Raw genomic sequence first — 16,134 nt, 5'->3', positions numbered from 1 at the left:
AATACATTTGAATCAGTTCTAATGAGGTGGATGAAACTGGGGCCTATTATAAAATGAAGTAAGTCAGAAAGAAAAACACCAATACAGTATACTAATGCATATATATGGAATTTAGAAAGATGACAACAGTAACCCCATATGCGGAACAGCGAAAGAGACACACATGTATATACAGTCGTCTGGACTCTGTGGGAGAGAGCTGGGGTGGGGTGATCTGAGAGAATAGCAAATAAACATGTATATTATCATATGAGAAATAGATCACCAGTAAGGTTCAATGCAAGAGACAGGGTGCTCAGGGCTGGTGCACTGGGATGACGCTGAGGGATGCTATGGGGAGGGAGGTGGGAGGAGGGTTCAGGATGGTGAACACATGTACATCCATGGCTGACTGATATCAACGTGTGGTAAAACCACTCCAATATTGTAAAGTAATTAGCCTCCAATTAAAATAAATAATTTTTTAAAAGAATTTTCCTGTAATGCAACAGACACAGGAGAAAAGGGTTCAATCCTTGGGTTGGGAAGATCCCCTAGTAAAGGGGATGGCAACCTCCTTCAGTATTCTTTATTGAAGAATTTCGTGGACAGAGGAGCCTGGCAGGCTACAGTCCACATAGTCCCAAAGAATCAGACATGACTGAAGTGACAGAATATGCATGCAGTAGACAACTAAAATGTCTTTGGGCTTCCCTGTTGGCTCAGACAGTGAACAATCTGTAAGAGACCTGGGTTAGATCCTTGTGTCAGGAAAATCACTTAGAGAAGGTAATCACAACCCACTGCAATATTCTTGCCCGGAGAATTCTATGGATAGAGGAGGCTGGTGGGCTACGGTACATGGGGTTGCAAAGAGTCAGCTATAACTGGGTAACTAGCACACCAACTTTGTAGTAAGTAAGTATCCTACAAATAACTGGCTCTGGCTTGAAGCACAGGTCCTGCAGCTGCAGTATATTGCAACTTCACCCTGGAGCGTGCATCTGGCCATTACTAGCACATTATTCAGTGGACTTCTGCCAGAGTTACTAAACTTGCACACTGGAGTAAGTGTTCCTGGACTCGAGCTGGTACCCTAAGCAGGACTATCACCACTCCTGAACTTGCACTATAGAGCTCAGCTCCCAAAACAATTGTGCCCATATTCTCTTGCACATGTGTTGCAACTATTGAGCTTGCACTCCAGGACATATGTCCTGAGACACCTGAGGCTGCATTCCTGAGCACACCTCCTGTCACTAATGACCTGTCACTCTAAAGCAGGAATTCCACAAATACTGAGGAGCATTTATGACCACACTTACCATCACTATCAGGACCATGCTCTGGAACAGACATGACACATCTACTAAATTTGCACTCTGGAGAATGTGGCCCTGAAATACTGAGTCCATGTTATAGATAACCCATGGTCCTACTTATGAGCTTGCACTCTGGAAAACAGGACCTTCTAGCAATCAGCCTGTGGTCCAGGGTAAGTCTGCCGTAAATATTGTGCTTGCACACTGAGTTTGCAAATTCCACAACCAAATTCCTACTCTAGAGTAGGAAGGCCACAATTACTGAGATCATACTCTGAATCCCATGATCATAACTACTAAACTACTAACATGCATTCTAGCTGATGTGTACCTCCAGCTGTGGTACACAGTTGGGAACCCCTTCAGCATTCAATCTGTAGCTTGAGTCTAGTCACTACTGAGCTTGCTCTGTATAGCAGGAATGATGCAATTACTAAGCTCGAACCTTGGATCACATGTTCTGCAATTACTGACTGCACATTTTAGAGTAGGATCTTGCCACAAAAACTGAGATTGCCCTCTGTAGCACCATTTCAACCACTACAGATACTGCATCCTAGAGGATATCTGCCACAACTACTGATATTGCTCTCTGGAGCTTTTGTCCCAAGGCCACTGAAATTGGGTTTGGAACACACATCTTTCCACTACTGAGCCTGCCTTATAGATCAGGCATGTCACAATTACACAGCAGATACTCTAGAGAAAGGTCCCTGCCTCTGCTGAGAAAACATTTTAGATAATTTGTGCTGCAACTACTGACCTTGCACTCAGGAATACATGTTCTGCCACTACTGAAGCTATGCTCTACATGCCCTGACTTCTCTACAGCAGTCATACCTCAATTACTGAGTTTACACAATGAAATATACATCTTGCCATGCTAGAGTGCATGCTCTATTCAACCAGCACTCCAACTTCTGAAACTTTGTTCTAGTGTCAATGTGCCCCTTCTTCTGATCTTTCACTTCAGAATACACATCCCATCATCACCTAGCCCATGCTATAGAGCAGTCAGACCACAATACTGAGATTATAACAGGGAATAAATGGCTTCCCATTACTGTACTGACACACTTGAGCCTGCATTCTGCAACTGTTAAGTTTGGGTTCTAGTAGATAAATCCAGCCCTACTAAGCTGATGTTCTAGAGCACATGTTGAGGAACTACCAACTCCTTGCCCTCAAGCTGGCATGTTGAGACTACTGATTTTGTAACTTGTGTTTCACACCAATGAGCCCACATTCTATATCATGCATCCTGTCACTATAAAACCTGCACTCTAGCCAAGTGTGCTGCAACTACTAAGATTGAATGCTAGAGCAATTGTACTGAGACTACTGATCTAGGGTTCTAGAACACACACCTTACCACTGCTGAGCCTGCACTGGAGACTTGGGTCCCATCATTACTGAGCTCATGCTCTGGAGAAGGTATGCCACAACTAATGAAATTGAACCTTGGAGCAAGTGTTCTGCCATTAGTGAGTCTTCATTTTCAGGTATGCACACTGCTAGTATTCTGCTTATAATCTGGAATACAAGTTCCACCACTGCTGAGCTGGTGCTTAAGGACAGTCAAGACACAACTACTGAGATTACTGTCTGGAATGCAGGTCTTGCACCTACTGAACCTATGCTCTAATTCACATGCACCCCAACTGCTATGCCCTCACTCTATAGCATAATTACCCCACTAGTGAGTTTGCACTCTGGATCATACACCCCTTGTCTATATCCTGCTACTTAGAACACACTTACCACTACTCAGCTTGAATTCTGGAGCATACTCTCTGACAATATGATATGCAATTCAAAGCACCCTTCTGATCTCTAATCTTGAAATCTAAGGTCACCAATCTGCCACTATTGAGTTTGTCCCTGAGAGCAGGTATGGTAGAGCTACTGAACTTGCACTGTAGAGCTTGCCACTACTAACTTCCCATTCTAGAGCAACTCTATGGCAACTACTGAGCATACACTCCAGGGTGTACGTCTTGAGACTACTGAGCCTACATCCTATAGTATGTGTCTCACCACTGCTGGACATGTGCTCTAAAGTAGGTGCATTACAACTACTAAGCTTGAAGCCAAAGGCATATATCCCACAACTACTGTGCCCAAGCTCCAGCACAGGTGTTCCACATATTCGGAGCAGCACTCAGAAACATGCATTGCATCACTATTGGGACCACACTGTAGACTAGGACTTTTGTTTACTACTGAGCTTGCTGTCTGGAGCAGCAACATGCCACTACTCAGCCCACATACTAGAATTAGGATCCTGAAACTACAGAACTTGCATTCTGAAGCATGCATACCACCAATACTGACCCTATTCTCTGGTGCATCTGTGCCCCAACTACTGAAGTTGCACTCAAGAGGACACGCCCTGCCATCACTGAGACTGTGCTCTAGAGCAGTTGTGCTGAACCACTGAGCCTGCATTTGTGAGAAAGCATTATGCTACCCCTGAGCCATCTCTTTAGGGCACACATGCTTCAACTACTGAGCTTACACTATGGAATATACATCTTTCCACTACTGCACTCATGATCTATCTCTCACATGCCACCCAATTACTCAAACAAGGTTCTAGAATAGGCATGTCCTCACTGTTGAACTTTCACTCCCCACTTGCATGCATCTCACCACAATCAGACTGTACTGTAAGGCTTATGTGGCCCAATGACTGACCTTTACCTCTGCAACATGTTTCCCACCCTTACTGTTTCCTCATTCTAAAACACACATCCCACCAATAAAAGCCTACAGAGTAGGACAGGAATGCCCCTGAAGCACACATGCTGTCACTACTGAGGACACATTCTAGAGCATGTGTGCCACAACTACTGAGCTTACACTCTGGAGTATGTATTCTAAACCAAAGGAATCTGTGTTCTAGAGTGGGCATGTACAACTACCCAGTTTGTATTCTGAAGCAAGCATCTTTCTATCAGTGAGCCACATTTTAGGGGGTGGAACATGCCACTTGAGACTGTATTCTAGAGAACATTTTCTACAACTAAAGAACTCTCACACTGGAGCATGTGTCCTGCCACTACTAGTCTGAAATCTAGAGCACATTTGCTGCCATTACTAAATTTACACACTGGAGCACAGTTTCTGATACTATTGAGTCACACTATTAAGCCGGCCTTCCATAGCTACTGAACATGCATTCTACAGTCTGCCTCCATGACTACTGTTCTTGTGTTCCAGTGTTATTCTGCCTCAACTATGAAACATGCACTTTATAGTATGTGTCTGGTCACTACTAAGCCAGTATTCTAGACTCATGCTGAGCTTTGCCTTCTAGAGTTTATGACACCAGTCCAGAATATACTTTCTATAGTGGCCATTTGCAGATAATGAGCTTATATTCTGGAGAAAGCATCCAAACAATAGTGAGCCCATGTAATGCTGCCTTGTTCCTCCACTACTACATTCACACTATAGAGTAAGCATGCCACAGCTACTTAGACTATGCTATAAAAGAGGTGAACCACAACAACTGAATTCTTAATCCAGAGTATGTGTCCTGTTCTATGAATACTGCATTCTAGAGCATGTATCTGGGCACTGCTGAGCCCAGGATTTAGACTAGATATGTGGTATCTCCTGAACCTTCACTGTGGAGTATATATCCCACCACTATGGAACACTTGTCTTGCCACTACTTAGACCACATTCTAGACTTGTGTTTCCCCACACCTGTGCCTGTACTAGTATGCTATTAGACCTTACACACTGTAGTGCTCAATAGCCACTACTGGGTACATGTTCTAGAGAAGACCTGTGGGAAATAATGAGCTAGCACTCTGAAGTTCCATTTCCTGCCACTATTGAGCACATACTCTAGAGCAGATGTGCCACAGGTATTGAACTTGCACTGTGGAGCACACAAACTTTCATAAATGAAGCCACACTTGAGTTTGCATGCCACAACTTCTGAGTTTTCACTCTGGAGCATTGGCACCACCACTACTGATCCCATGTTCAAGAGCATGGATCCAACTGTTAGCCCATGTCAAAGAACAGATTGTCACAACTACTGAGTTGCACTTTTAAGAACTGGACCACTTCTGCTGAGCCTATGTCCTAGAAAACGTATGATGCAACTACAGAGTTTGCACCCCAGGGCATACATGACTTTCTACTGAGCCCAACTTCCAGTACACATGTCTCAGCTATACTTGGCCAATACTCTAAGGCAGACATGACACAACTACTTACTCTGCATTCAGGAGTAAGTGTATCCCCACTGCTAAGCCTAGCCAAGGCTATGGTTCGTCCAGGGGTCATGTATGGTTGTGAGAGTTGGAATATAAAGAAAGTTGAGTGCCAAAAAGTTGATGCTTTGGAACTGTGGTGTTGGGAGAAGACTTTTGAGAGTCTCTTGAACAGCAAGGAGATCAAACCAGTCCATCCTAAAGGAAATCAATCCTTTATATTTATTGGAAGGACTGATTCTGAAGCTGAAATTCCAATACTTTGGCCACTTGATGTGAAGAAATGACTCATTGGAAAAGACCCTGATATTGGGAAAGATTGAAGGCAGGAGGAGAAGGGGACAATAGAGAATGAGATGGTGTGTGGCATCACCAACTCAATGGACATGAATTTGAGCAAGCTCCAGGAGTTGGTGATGGACAGGGAAGCCTAGTATGATGCACTCCATGGGATCTCAAAGATTCAGACATGACAGAATGACTGAACTGAACTGAACTGAACTACTAAGCTTATGCTCTAGAGTATATATTCCACAAATACTGATCATTATCTGAAGCAAGCATCACATCACTAGAGCAGGCATACCACCACTACTGAGGTAGCACTACAGAGGACATGTCCCTGAAATACTGAATCCATGCTCTAGAGCACTCATGCTTCAACTTTGGAACCTGCACTCTGAGGCACGTGTTCTGCCACTACTGAGCTTGTGCTCTACTGAACTCTTGCCACAACTACTGAGCCAGTGTTCTAGAAAACATTACTGCAACTACTGAGCTGCATATAGAACTAGGTTTCCCACAACTACTGAGCATGTACTCTAAACATGAGTTCCATAACAAAGGAGCTTGGGCCCTACACCAACTGTCCTGAGATTACTGAGCCCCCTTTTGGAACACACCATTACTAAGCCTCCATTGTGATTTGTGGTTCTGCTATTACTGAGCCAATGTTCTAGAGTAGGCCTGCAGGAACTACTGAGCTTACACCCTGGATACAAGTATACTACCTTTCTGAAATCATGCTTTGAAACATGTGTGCCACAAATACTGATTTGCATTCTGGAGCACAGGTCCTGCCAATATTGACTTAAACTCCTAGAACAGGCATGCAAAACTACTGAGCTTGTACTTGGAAGCATGCATCCTGCCACTAGTGACCTTGGGTTCTAGAGCATGCACCATAGCCCTAGTGAGAAACCACTCTACAGCTCGCAATTTGCAACTATTATGCTTGAACCCTGGAACATAGTTCCCATCACTACTGATCCTGTGCTCTGGGGCATCCACTGCAAGTATTGAGATTGCACTCAGGAACTGTGCAGTCCTGAGGCTACTAGAAACACTGGACTATCATCGGAAACACTGGGCTGGAGGAAGCACAATCTGGAATCAAGATTGCTGGAAGAAATAGCAATAACCTCAGATATGCAGATGCCACCATCGTTATGGCATAAAGTGAAGAAGAACTAAAGAACCGCTTGATGAAAGTGAAAGAAGAGAGTGAAAAAGTTGACTTAGAGCTCAACATTCAGAAAACTAATATCATAGTATGTGGTCCCATCACTTCATGGCAAATAGATGGGGAAACAGTGGCTGACTTTATTTTTCTGGGCTCCAAAATCACTACAGATGGTGATTGCAACCATGAAATTATAAGACTCTTACTCCTTGGAAGGAAAGTTGTGACCAACCTAGACAGCATATTAAAAAGCAGAGACTACTTTGTCAACAAAGGTCTGTCTAGTCAAGGCTGTGGTTTTTCCATAGGCTTGTTGTGTATGGATGTGAGAATTGGACTGCAAAGGAAGCTGAGCACCAAAAAATTGATGCTTTTGAACTGTGGTGTTGGAGAAGGTTCTTGAGAGTCCCTTGGACTGCAAAGAGATCCAACCAGTCCTCCCTAAAGGAGATCAGTCCTGGGTTTTCATTGGAAGGACTGATGCTGAAGCTGAAACTCCAATACTTTGGCCACATGATACAAAGAGCTGACTCATTGGAAAAGGCCCTGATGCTGGGAAAGATTGAGGGCAGGAGGAGAAGGGGACAACAGTGGATGAGATGGTTGGATGGCTTCACTGACTCCATGGACATGGGTTTGGGTGAGCTCTGGGAGTTGGTGATGGACAGGGAGGCCTGATGTGCTGTGGTTCATGGGGTCACAAAGAGTCAGACATGACTGAGAGACTGATATGAACTGAACCGAGACTACTACAGCCAAGTTTGAGAATATGCATCTTGCCACTGCTGAGCCCTATTCCTAAAGCTGGGTTGCCACAAATAATGAGCAGGCACTCTGAAGCAATCATCCCACCAGCACTAAAGCCAATATTTTGGAGCATAAGTACTGAGACTACTGACCATGTACTCTGAAATATATTTATTGCTAATACTGAACCAGTGCTCTAGAGCTGTGGTGTCAAAACTAGAGCAGGTACTATGGAACATGCCTGGCATACTGAGCCAATGCTGTAGTTCATGCATGTCATACATAGTGAGGTCCCATCCTACTGTAGGCATGCCCCACTACTGAGCTTGGACAATTAAGCAAGCATATTGCCACCTCTGTTCCTATCTATAAAGAAAAGTTACCAAAACTAGTTGGCTTTCACTCTGGAGGATGCGTCTTGCCACTGATAAGCCCACATTCTAGAGGATGTATCTCATCGCTATTGAGGCCACACTCTATACCAGATGAGACTTTGAACACAGGAGCACATGTACCACCACTAAGTGCCCTTGCTATAGAGGATTGTTGCTGTGACTACTAATTAAACTGTATTACACTATAGAACACGAGTTCTGCCACTTTTGAAACCACACTCTCAAAGAGGCATTCCACATCCACTTAACTTGCGTTATAGGGCCCACCAGTTGTCACTACTGAGGCAACATTCTGCAGAACAAGTGGCATAAGTAATGAATACGCTCTCTGAATCTCCAGTCACACCACTATTATTGAGTCTGCAATCTAGTTCACACTATTGAGTCTGCAATCTTGAGTAAGCATCCTACCAGCAATGTGCCTAAATTCAGGATCGCATTTCAAAACTTCCAAGCAATATTTAGGGATTTGCTTCCCATCACTATTTACCTTGCATTTCATAGCAAGTGTCCCAGCACTCTGAGAGCCTGTTTTCACTCTGAACCACATGCCCCAACACACTGACCTCTGCAATATAAGCTCCCTGACTAACGAACTTGGTCTCCAGAGCAGGTATGGTTCAAGTACTGAGCTTGCACTCTGGAGCATGTGTCCTGCCACTACTGAGCTTCTGTTTTAGAATATGCACCATAGCAATACAGAGAAGTCACTCTAGAAATCCTATTTCCACTAATGAACATATACTCTTGAGCAGTTTCCACCACTAGAGATTCTGAGCTTTAGTGCATCAGTACTGCAAGTATCAAGATTGTACTCTGGAAAAAACATCCTGAGACTACTGAATCCAAATTATAAAACCTTCATCTTGCTACTACTGAGCCCAGTTTCTACAGCTGGCCTGTTGCAACCACTGAGCATACACTCTAAAGCTTATATTTCATCATTGCTGATCTTTAAGTCTAGAGGAAACATTCTGTCACTAAAAGCCCACACTTTAGAGTATTAATGTCCCAAGAACTGAATGTGAACCCTGGAACATACATCCTGACACTATTAAGGCCACATTCTAGAGGACGTGTGCCACAACTACTGACTTTGCACTCTGAAGTACGTGTTCTGACACAACTGAGCTTCTGCTCTAGAGCAGGAATGCAGACTACACAGCTTGCAATCTGGAGTAAGTGCCTCACAACCACTGAGCCACATTTTAAAGGATGCAGTCTGCAAATGAGCCTGCATTCTAGAGCACACATGCCACCACCAATAAGCTTGCACTCTGTCAGGCCTAGAAGTCCTAAAACTTCTAGTCTGAAATAGAGAGTGCACTTGCTTCAAATGTGAAATTTCCACACTGGACCACAATTTCTGCTCTATTGAGTCAAAATCTTAATCAGCCTTGCAACATATGTTGATCTTGGACTTTACAGCCTCCTCCCATAACTAGAGTCTGCAAGGGCATTCTCCAGGGCAAGACTGTCTCTACTATGGATCATGCATTTTGGAGCAGGTGTCCAGCCACTACTGAGCAGCATTCTACTGTAATGTTTTGTGACTCTTGAGCATGCATTCTAGAGCATATGATGCCACTACTGAGTCTATGCTCAATAGTGGCCATGCCTTAACTAACGAACTTTTTGTTGTGGAGAACATATCTAAACACTAGTGAACCCAGGTCTATAGTTTTCTTTCTTTACTATTGATCCCACACTGCAGAAACAGAATGTCACAACCACTTAGAACACTCTATGGAAAAGATGCACTACAACAAACTGAGCTTATAATCTGGGTTGTGTTCTGCCACTACAGATCCTGCATTCTGGATCCTGGATCCTGAAACTATTGACCTAGAGTTTTGGAGTAGGTGTGTATCATCTAGAATTTTTATGGTAGAGTACACCTCCCACCACTATCAATCCGTGTCTTATCACTAATTGATTTTCTAGATGTTCACTACTCCTGGGCCTTCACTATATGGCAAGTGTGCTACTGTTAGAACTTGCATACTGCAGCACTTGATAGACGCTACCTAGCTCATGTTGTAGGGAAGTTCAGTTCAGTTCAGTCACTCAGTCTTGTCCAACTTTTTGCGACCCCATGAATTGCAGCATGCTAGGCCTCCCTGTCCATCACCAGCTCCCAAAGTTTACTGAAACTCATGCCCATCGAGTCGGTGATGCCATCTAGCCACCTCATCCTCTGCCTTCTCCTTCTCCTCCTGCCCCCAATCCCTCCCAGCATCAGGGCTTTTGCCAATGAGTCAACTCTTCGCATGAGGTGGCCAAAGTACTGGAGTTTCAGCTTCAACATCAGTCCATCCAATGAACACCCGACTGATTTCCTTTAGGATGGACTGGCTGGATCTCCTTATTGTAGGGAAAGCCTGCTGCAAATAGTGAGCCTGCACTCTGGAATCCACATCTCACCATTACTGAGCATGTATCTAGAGCAGGCATACTGGAAGTACTGAAACTGCACTCTGGATCAAGCGTTTGCCACTACTGACACCACATTCTACAGCAAGTGATGGTAACTACTGAATTTGCACCCTGCAGCACACATCTTGCCTGTAGCTAATCAATATTCTCAAATTTGTGTTCTGCAGCAGATAGCTTTCATAGAATATTGTCTTGATTTGTGGCCTCCAAAGGAGCAGATTTAACTCTGGAACCAAAGATGGGTCTCAGTGACTCAGGGCTTAGTGCAGATTTTTATTAAAGTGAAAATGATAGAAAAAGATTCTGACATAGACATCAGAAGTGGGTAGGAGAGTTCCCACCTCACTAATTTAACCAGGGCCTTGTGTTCTTCTCAACTGGTTGCTGAGAAAAGACAAAAAGAATACCTCAAGGTTGTAATAGTTCTACAAGATCCTTTCCTGAGATAACTTTGGCACAAGATTGGGTTGTGGGCAATATTTCTGGATGTGATATACTGTTTCTGTGTAATCAGGAGTATGAGTCTTGAGAAACAGGTTCCCAGGAAAGACTTGTTATAATTATAATCATTAACATAGAGCCTAAGAAAAGCGTTATCTTAAATAAGACATTGTGCTGTGTGGTCATCAGTTCCATACCTAAACAAAGGCCAGTTCTTGGGCAAGATTCAAGGCTTAAGGAAGCATGCATGATAATATTCACCTCCTCCTTAAATGGTCTTGAACTTCTTGCCTAAACTTTCACTCATTCACCTCTACTAACCTTGCACTCTGGAGCAACTATCTCACATTACAGAATTTGCATTTTTGATCATACACCACAATACTTCTTAGACCCAGCCCTCAAGCAGGCATGCCCCTAGTACTGAACTTGCTTTCTGAGGCAAGGGTCTCACCATTACTGAAGCCACATTGTAAAGTATGCATTCATCCACCATTAGCCCATTCCTGAAGGTGAGATGCGAATACTGAACTAGTACTCTTAAGAACTGGAATACCTCTACTGAGTCTGTGCTGTAAAGAACATGCACGGTAACTACTGAGATTGCACTCCAGGGAATACATGCCATTCCACTGAGCCACTTCTTAGAGCACACAACTCACTTTTACTTAGCTAATAGGTATACCACAGCTATGGAGCATGAACTCAGGAGTATGCATTCCATCACTAATGAGCCTGTGCTCTAGAGTATGATGTGAGGTGAAGTGAAGTGAAGTGAAAATCACTCAGTCATGTTCAACTCTGCGACCGCATGGACTATACCGTCCATGGAATTCTTCAGGCCTGAACACTGGACTGAGTAGCCTTTCCCTTCTTCAGGGGATCTTCTCAACCCAGGGATCAAACCTAGGTCTCCTGCATTGCAGGTGGATTCTACACCAGCTGAGCCACAAGGGAAGCCTGTTCTAGAGTATACATTCCATAAATACAGAGTATCATCTCAAGAATGCATCCCTCCCCCCTCCCCCCAAAAAAAGAATGCATCCCCTCACTAGTGGGACAAGTAGAATGGTATACCATAACTACTGTGGTTGGCCTATAGAGTTTATGTCCATAAAATGCTGAATTTATGCCTTAGGGCACTTGTGCCACAGATCTGTGGTTTGTGCTCTGAGACATATATTCTGTAACTACTGAACATCACCACCAGAATGATGCTCTAGAACAGGCATAACACTACTACTTAAGCTTGGACTCTGGAGCCCGTATCCCTGAAATACTGAGCATATATGCATTTGAGCACAAATGCCACAACCTCTGAGCTTGCACTCTTAGTATGTATTCTGCCATATAGGAGCCTGTGGTCCAGAGTATGTATGTCACAACTACTGTGTTTGACTCTGGAGCATGAATCTGCCACTTCTGACTCCCTACTGCAGAACAGGCATGCCAAAATTTCTAGCTTGTATCCAATATGTTCATAAACTACTATACTACTAAAATGCATTCTAGTTCAGATGTGCTGCAACTATTCAGCTTGCACTCGAGAATGACTTTCACGACTACTGAATTTCTCTCAAGAGTAGGCATGCTGCATGTATTGAGCTCTCAATCTGGAGCATGGGTCATACTACTATTAACCCCATGTTCTAGAGCCAGCCCTTGTCACAAGTAATGAACTTGCACTCTGCAGCAATCTTCCCACTATTATAGATATGAATATTACAGCATGCTTGCCATAATTGGAGATACCTTCAAGAAAATTTGAGATACCAAGGGGATATTTCATGTAAAGATGGGCTCATTAAAGCACATAAATGGTAGGGACCTAAGAGAAGCAGAAGATATTAAGAAGAGGTGGCAAGAACAAACAGAAAACTAAACAAAAAATATCTTTATGACCCAGATCATCATGATGGTGTGATCACTCACCTAGAGCTAGACATCCTGGATTGTGAAGTCAAGTGGGCCTTAGGAAGTATCACTACAAACAAAGTTAGTGGAGGTGATGGAATTCCAGGTGAGCTATTTCAAATCCTGAAAGATGATGCTGTGAAAGTGCTACCCTCAATATGTCAGCAAATTTGGAAAACTCAGCACTGGTCACAGGACTTGAAAACATCAGTTATCATTCAAATCCCAAAGAAAGACAATGCCAAAGAATACTCAAACTACTGCACAATTGCACTCATCTCACATGCTAGCAAAGTAATGCTCAAAATTCTCCAAGCCAGGCTTCAGCCATACATGAACTGTGCACTTCCAGATGCTCAAGCTGGTTTTAGAAAAGGTAGAGGAACCAGAGATCAAATTACCAACATCTACTGGATCATCCAAAAAAACAAACAAACAAACAACAACAACAAAAAAAAAGAGTTCCAGAAAAATATCTATTTCTGCTTTATTGACTATGGCAAAGTCTTTGACTGTGTGGATCACAATAAACTGTGGAAAATTCTGAAGGAGATGGGGATACCAGACCACCTGATGTACCTCTTGAGAAACCTATATGCAGGTCAGGAAGCAACAGTTAGAACTGTACATGGAACAATAGACTGGTTCCAAATAGGAGAAGGAGTACATCAAGGCAGTCTATTGTCACCCTGCTTATTTAACTTATAAACAGAGTACATCATGAGAAATGCTGGGCCTGATGAAGCACAAGCTAGAATCAAGACTGCCGGGAGAAATATCAGTAACCTCAGATATGCAGAAACTGAAGAATTAAAGAGCCTCTTGATGAAACTGAAAGAGGAGAGTGGAAAAGGTTTACTTAAAGCTTAGCATTCAGAAAACTAAGATCACAGCATCTGGTTCCAACACTTCATAGCAAATAGATGGGTAAACAGTAGAAATAGTGGCTGTCATTGATGGTGACTGCAGCCATGAAATTAAAAGACACCTACTCCTTGGAAGGAAAGTTATGACCAACCTACACTTCATATTAAAAAGCAGAGACAGAACCCTCTTACACTGTTGGTGGGAATGCAAACTAATACAGCCGCTATGGAAAACAGTGTGGAGATTTCTTAAAAAACTGGAAATAGAACTGCCATATGACCCAGCAATCCCACTTCTGGGCATACACACTGAGGAAACCAGATCTGAAAGAGACACGTGCACCCCAATGTTCATCACAGCACTGTTTATAATAGCCAGGACATGGAAGCAACCTAGATGCCCATCAGCAGATGAATGGATAAGGAAGATGTGGTACATATACACCATGGAATATTACTCAGCCATTAAAAAGAATTCATTTGAACCAGTCCTAATGAGATGGATGAAGCTGGAGCCCCTTATACAGAGTGAAGTAAGCCAGAAAGATAAAGAACATTATAGCATACTGACACATGTATATGGAATTTAGAAAGGTGATAATGATAACCCTATATGCAGAACAGAAAAAGAGACACAGAAGTACAGAACAGACTTTTGAACTTTGTGGGAGAATGTGAGGGTGGGATATTTCAAAAGAACAGCATGTATACTATCTATGGTGAAACAGATCACCAGCCCAGGTGGGATGCACGAGACAAGTGCTCCGGCCTAGTGCACTGGGAAGACCCAGAGGAATCGGGTGGAGAGGGAGGTGGGAGGGGGGATCGGGATTGGGAATACATGTAAATCCATGGCTGATTCATATCAATGTATGACAAAACCCACTGGAAAAAAAATAATAATAATAATAAAAAAAATAAAAAATAAAAAAAAATAAAAAAATAAAATATTTCTAATCACAAAAAAAAAAAAAAAAAAAGCAGAGACATGTCTTTGTCAACAAAGGTCTGTCTAGTCAAGGCTATGGTTTTTCCAGTGGTCATGTATGGATGTGAGAGTTGGACTATAAAGAAAGCTGAGCACCAAAGAATTGATGCTTTTGAACTTCAGTGTTGGAGAAGACACTTGAGAGTCCCTTGAACTGCAAGGAGATCCAACCAGTCCATCCTAAAGGAGATCAGTCCTGGGTGTTCATTGGAAGGACTGATGTTGAAGCTGAAACTTCAATATTTTGGCCATCTGATGAAAAGAGCTGACTCATTTGAAAAGACCCTGATGTTGGGAAAGATTGAGGGCAGGAGGAGAAGGGGACAACAGAAGATGAGATGGTTGGATGGTATTACTGCCTCAATGGACAAGAATTTGGGTACACTCTGGGAGCTGGTGATGGACAGAGAGGCCTGACATGCTGTGGTTCATGGGGTTGCAAAGAGCCGGACTCAACTGAGCAACTGAACTGAACTGAACTGCCACAACTATTGTTCTTGCCTTCTGGAGTATTTTTCTTCACATTACTGTACCTGGATTCTAGAACACAGGTTTTTCCATACTGAGCCTTCATTCTAGCCCAAGCATGTCACAATGACTAAGCGTGCATTCTACAGCAAACCTCCCTTCTCTAAATGAAGGAGTAAATGTTGAGTAAATATTGTAGAGCATACATACTGCAACTACTGACTTTGCACTCTGGAACACATGATGTGCCACCACTGAGATTATGGTCTAGAACAACAGTACTTCAGTACTGAGTTTACATTATAGAAAACATGCTGGTATGGAGTTCGTACTCTTTTAACCTGTACCACAACTCCTAAACATTTGCTCCAGGGCCAATGTGCCCCACTTCTGAGCTTACACTCTAGAGCAAAGATTCCTCCATTAATGAGCCATCATTTTATTAGAATATCCATGCTATAACCAGCGTATTTGTACTCTGGAATATATACCCCACCACAACTGAGCCCATAATTTAGAGCAGTCAGGCCACAACTACATCCAATATATTGCGGAATATATATCTTGTCACTCATGTATCTATGCACTTGAGCCTGCATTTCTCAAGAGTTAAGTTTGCACTCTATGGGATGTATACTGACCTTGCTGAGCTGGTGTTCTGGAATACATGTTGAGGAACTACTGATCCACTGTTCTAGAGCGGGCATGCTTCAAGTACTGGGCTTGTTCCTTGGAACATGTGTCTTGCATTAATGAGCCCACTTCTATACTATGATTCCTGCCATTCCTGAGCCAGTACTCTAAATATACGTGCTGCAACTAGTGAAATTAATGTCTAGAGTAACTATGCCAAATCTATTGAGCCAAGTTTCTAAAATGTGCAT

The sequence above is a fragment of the Dama dama genome, chromosome Y, assembly GCF_033118175.1.
Source record: "Dama dama isolate Ldn47 chromosome Y, ASM3311817v1, whole genome shotgun sequence".
In the NCBI taxonomy this organism is placed as follows: domain Eukaryota; kingdom Metazoa; phylum Chordata; class Mammalia; order Artiodactyla; family Cervidae; genus Dama; species Dama dama.
This window is presented reverse-complemented; position numbering follows the sequence as displayed.